We start from the raw sequence: 6,000 nt of genomic DNA, 5'->3' as shown, positions 1-6,000 counted from the left end.
TTGTAAGTTTCCTAAGGCCTCCCCAGCCATGCTGAACTGTGAGTCAATTAAACCTCTTTCCTTTATAAATTACCCAGTCTTGGATATGTCTTTATTAGCAGCTTGAGAACAGACTAATACATCATCTGACCTAAGAAGTCCCATGTCATGCAGTCCAAGATTGAAAGATTAGGCTTTTAAAATGCTTTCTAAAGGTAAAAATGCAGAGAAATGTGTGCAGTGATATGCCAATAGGTACAAACTGTGGTGTGGTAAAAAGCGTAAATGTGGAGATAAGCTTGATTGCAAACGTCAAAGTCAAAGTCTCCATTTTTCTGTTTTATTTTTTGGATGTGAAGATATTTCCTATTTAAAATAACAGCAGCCTCCATTTCCAAAACTTCCTAATCTGGGAAGAAATTTCATGAAATATTGCCAAATTCCACCTGAGTATTTCCCTCAATCATGATAACAGGAATGGCCGTCACCAACCCGATCTAATAATGTGAGTCTGAGAGAATCAGATTTTTATTTTGGATAACACATCTTCTTGAAATGTCAGCCTTTACCTGATTTTCAGGCTCTCTTTAAATGGGAGAAAATGTAGATGTGTCTGTATTAATAGCTAAATGCTACGACGGAGAGTGACAGCCCCTTCTCCACAGCTGTCACTATGGGTGGAAGCTCTCCCCTAGGAGAGTCAATAAGGAATGAAATCACGTCAGAGGACACAGTCCACGTGATGGAAAAAATAGAAGGATCAAGTGAGGAATCTCACATTTTATCTTTTGAGAAATGTAAATGTTAAGCTAAGTACAGTTAACCCTTTTTATCCGCACTGGGTCCAATTTTGCTTTTTAATTGTTTTCATGGTGAAAGAAAAATTCCACATGTTTAAATCCTCTAATTAGCCTTACTCACATGCACTTGTTTTTTCTTCCTTCCTCCTGTCTTTAGACCAGAAGTTTTTTGAATTCCATCTCTAATGACCTGCAGATCAGAAGACTGGTAAACCTGGAGCCTCATCCCAGGAGGTGATGGTGTCTGGGTTTATTATGGATTGCAGGATGTAACTATCAATCTGGAGGTAGGTTTAGCCCTGGCTCAGACAACTCAAAGCATCTGAAATGTCCTAATCCAATAAATTCTAATGTTTTCCTGGGTCACACACTTCACTTGTCATGAACAGACATGTTCTGTCTCTATAATCACACCATGCCAACTGGTGATGACTTAGTAATATCTCCCCAGTGAACCATAACAAAATCATATTTCCTAGCTTCTTATAAACCAGAAGAAATACAATAATGCATGTTATTATTAGCCCGACACTCATTTGTGGTTGCTGTGTCACTATGTTTCCCTGGTATTCTGAAAGACCGTGGAATAATCAGGTCTAATGAGTAATGAAAGACCTCTAATTTATGTGGGAAATTACTTCTTGTCTTTGTGCAGCCCCTTATTTTTTATTTTTCCTTTTGCTTATGTTAACCTCTCTGTAGCTTTGATTCATATAGGGTTCCTAGACCCTCACCTTGGAATAGGCTCTGGTTTTGTTTGTTTCTTTGTTTGTTGTTGTTGTTTGTTTTGTTTTGCTTTGCATAGTTGATTGAAGCCAAGCTTCGTATCTTCCCTAAAATATTTACGGATGTTTTTCTTCCCGTCTCTGCTTTTTCCTCCTCCTCTCTCTCTACTTCTTTTCTTCCTCTTTGAAATATTCCTGGGCACCCACCACGTGCCAGGAATTGTGTGTCAGGACTGGAGCTCCCACAGTAGGCAGAACAGATGCATTCCTGACAACCTAGTTGAGGAAACAAACATAAAATCACACAGATGAGAGATAGTAAGAGCAAGCATAGAGGAAAGATTTCATATATACAATTTATATTAGGAAAGATACACATTAGGAAGAAAACGTGAGCTGGGAACTGCAGTATACATAGGAGAGAGCCAGGCAGGGAGAGGGAAGAGTGTTCCCGACAGAAGGATCAAAAGTGCAAGGCTCTGAAGAGACAAATGGTATGGCACCGTTGAAGAACTTAAAAGACTGACGTGGCCAAAGAATAGGTAAGGACACGGCTGTTTTTGTGAGATGATCCTGAGGCAGTGGTGCTGGAGTCTCACAGGCTGTTGCAGGCCAAGTTAAGGATTTGGGGTCTTATATGTAAAGGCTGTTTTCCCTAGCGGGGGAGAGGTATAATTCAATTAAAATGAGGAAAGTCAGGAGGGGAATTCAGAAAGCCCTTGCAGGAAATTACAGCTCCCATAGAATTCCAAGTGGAATAGGGTGACAGCTGTGGACATAGAAAAAAAAGGAGGGGTAATAATGCATTTTGGAATTTTAGTTGATAATCACCTAGTTTGGATATAGGAAGAAAAGGATTAGAACAAACCAATGGTAATTACAAGGTTTTTACCATGAGCAACAGGTTTGATGAAATTAAAATTTAATGAGATAGAGAAGATTGGCAGAGAATCAGATGTTAAGAAAAACACCTGAAAGGGCACGTGCTTTATTTGAGACTCCTGTGAGACATTCACGAAGGGAGATATCAAGTAGCTAGTTGGATAACTGGGAGCAGAGTTCGCCAGGAGATGCCCATTTGGGCGTTATCTGTGTTTGGGTGGAACGGGAAGCTACTGGAGTGGATGAAAGCTCACAGGACAAGAGTGGATTTAGAAAGCATTCAGTGGCGGGCTTTAAGGAGCATTAACATTTCAGAGATTGGACAGTGGAGTGACAGACTGAGAAGAGAGCAATTAGGTAAGAGAATGTGGTTTCATGGAAGAAAGAAGTCTTTCAAGAGAGCAGGAGTAGTCAAAAATGCTGAGTACTACTGACAAGTAAGAAATGAATAAAGCAAGTCCATTGGATAGGCTGTAAGGGACATAACTGATGCTTTTACATGAGCAGTCGCTTTCTCTCCTTTGCTCTCCAAGATGAGGTCAGCTCTCAGGGCTGCTGACCTGCATCACATCACAGGGATCTTTTTCACCCACTCCCGAAAGACTGTTTTGCACCTTCATCTTTTCTTCTTGTCTCCCACTCCGGATCTGTTTCCCCTTCCTAGGACAGCGTTCCCTCCTCCGCTTTCGTCTTTTGCCTGTGGCGTAAAACTCCGGCAGCTGCCCTGCTCTCCATCCCCACACCTATCTGTGTCTGCATGAGTCTTTGTATCCTCAGGCGTTCCCCTTGGCCTCTGCTCCCTTTCTCTTCTGGGAAATCCAGTACTCACTGCCCTTCCTCTTCTGCTACAGTTTCTCTCTTTTAGTTTACTTTCTGCTGAACGATGCCGAAGCTACTCAACCCCCAAATACCTCCACTTGAAACTACCTCCTTTTCTTGGGGTGCCAACCCGTACTTCTGTCCTTTAACTGATGAAATTCTTGGGGATGGTCTCCCCTTATCTGCCGTTTAGCTTTCCGTGGTTTCAGTTACCCAGTCAATTGTCATCCAGAAATAAGTGAGTACATTGCAGCAACATATTGAGAGAGAGAGGGAGAGAAGACCACATTCACATAACGTTTTTCTTTCTACAACATATTGCTATAATTATTCTATTTTATTGTTATTGTTGTTAATCTCTTACTTTGTCTACTTTAATAAATTAAACTTGACCATAGGTACATATGTACAGGAAAAAACACAGTATATATTGGATATATTATCTGTGGTTTCAGGCATCCCCTGGGGGTCTTGGAACGTATCCTCCCACAGACAAAGAGGAACTTCTGTATGTGCAGACACATGCCCCCTAATTCTTCATATGAACCGTTCTCATTTCTGAGCTCTATGACCCTTGGACTCCACCACAGCAGTGGTATCACTCGCCCTGTTTCTGTTTTTACCACTAAATTCTAAGCTTCTTGAGGGCAGGTGGCCACATTTTATTCATCTTCACATACCATCATCATCAAACAGTGTCCAATAGAGAAGTTGCTCAATCGTGATTTGATGAATGAATATGCTTTAGAATACTTTTATGATTAAAAATATTATTCTTAATATAAAATATTGACTGTAATAAAGTACTGAATTCCATTGGTAAATGTAATTAGACGTAGGCTCTCTAGGCTAAACCTGTAATACCCCTTAGAGAAAACATATGTGAACTGCCTTCCAAATTAAGCCAGTGCGTTAAAAGAACCAGAAGCCCTTTGCTGACCTCACAGTGGTAGATGTCCAACTGATACACAGACAATTAAAATCTTGGACTCTATCCTTAAAGAATTGTTGCAAAATCAGCTTTTGCCAAGAAGAGAGGGTTCTGCATTTCCCATCTATTGCGATATTTTAAAAAACAACTGTTGCAATGACTATTTAAACTAAACTGAGGATATTTAAAGTTATTTTTATATTTACATAATTCCACGTGCATGAGTGCTCATCAGGTGTCTATTTTTTAAAACTTACGTCACATATGTTTTGCACACCATATTTCTGATGACATTCTTTTCATCTTAAATATGAAGGTTTAAATCATACTCAGCTTTGTCACCTGCTTGCTAATGCTTGGAAGGTGAGCAGAATTCTGTGAAATGGAAGACCATCTGGTTCCACAGGTTACATCCTGTCATTCATTTAAAAGGGAGACTTTCATGGAAGAGAAAGCAACTTGGCCCATATATTCCCCTTTGCTCTCATCTGATGCTCCTGCTTTGAGTGCTAAGTATTGGATTTAGCATCGTGTGATGTAAACGCAAGCGATCAATATGGTTGCTGCATTTCTACCTGAAAAGAAGTGCTGTTCTCAGATTTACAATTTTGCTAACATAGTCAATTATTTTGCAACACTTTGTGGTGAAAACAGGTTGATATATGACTTACAAAAACATGATAGATTTCTTGTTTAAAATAAAAAGTTTTAATAGTGATTAGCTCTATATGTACAAATTATATAAGACTAAGTGACAAAAAGTAGAAAAAGTTTAATGTTACTTGATTACTAGAAGTTATTATACTGATTTTTTCATGGACATAGCTAAAGAAAATACCAAAACACATATTTGAATACAGGCAAATCTTCCATACATACATGAAAAAATTTACTCAGAAGGGAAATTTTGTTTCTTCTTTTTTCTACATCAAAACAGACAGATATTGTAAAAACTGCCATATGAGTTACAAATAGTTGTGTCTGTTTTTAACATTAACACATGGTACTTTTTTCCAAAATCAGAAGTAACCATTTCCTAAGAGAACTTGGAAGACACACCCAGCAGAGCCTCATAAATTATTTCGAATCTGATAAAACATTATCTTCTCCGATTACAAGAATGTTCTCCTGATATGTATGGGCTCAAGACCACTTCATTCTGTGTTATGGGGAGTGTGCTGAGCCTTGCGTTGGGAGATCCATATTTGTGTACTGCTCCCATTTCTGCCACTACATAATTTTGGCAAATTATTTCTCCGTTTTGAATCTCATCAAGTATCATGAACTAGATGATGGTTTATGCCTCTAAAATAAGGGCATGAACTATCATCTAAATTCTCTTCCTTTTCTAGATTACGGTAGTGTAAAATAACACAAAGGTGGGCAGGCCTTAGGCAAGATTTTACAGCAACTCTAATAAAATCAATGTTATAGTGAAAAGCATCAGTTTTATAAAAGACCTCTTTATGTTTAACAGGATGTTGAGGGTGGTGTTCCTCTTTCCTCAGAATTAGCATCTAGAATCGAAACTGGAGAAATAGAAGGCATTTAGTATTCCTATATCCTTAAGAGAGCTAAAAAAATGGGGCCAGCTACTCCTTAAAGCTCATTCAGAGGCAGCCACAGGCACTGCAAACACATCCTTATGGGCAGAGAACTTGAGGGAAGGAGAGAGAGCTGAGTGAGCCTTAGGACTCCTTGAACATTGAACTCATTGGAGTAGAGAGTAGAAAGGAGATTACCAGGGGCTGGGGGCCCCAGGGGTGAGGAGATGTTGGTCAAAGGGTACAAAATTTCAGTTAGGAGGACTAAGTTCAAGAGATCTCTTGTACAACATGGTGATTGTAGCTAATAAGAATGTGTT

At 39.3% G+C, this 6,000-nt stretch overlaps 1 long non-coding RNA gene across 1 annotated transcript in view; it reads left to right on the top strand.

The window, feature by feature from the left end:
* Positions 1-934: 934 nt before the first annotated feature.
* Positions 935-6,000, top strand: part of LOC129528171 (uncharacterized) — a 45,445-nt gene continuing 40,379 nt past the window's right edge. Inside the window, exon 1 of the long non-coding RNA XR_008673396.2 lies at positions 935-1,066. This is a non-coding gene — a long non-coding RNA (uncharacterized lncRNA). The remainder of the gene's footprint in view (positions 1,067-6,000) is intronic.

This window comes from Gorilla gorilla, chromosome 17, assembly GCF_029281585.2.
Source record: "Gorilla gorilla gorilla isolate KB3781 chromosome 17, NHGRI_mGorGor1-v2.1_pri, whole genome shotgun sequence".
Lineage (NCBI taxonomy): Eukaryota > Metazoa > Chordata > Mammalia > Primates > Hominidae > Gorilla > Gorilla gorilla.
Note: the sequence above shows the minus strand (reverse complement) of the source record. Positions and strands in the feature narration are given on the sequence as shown.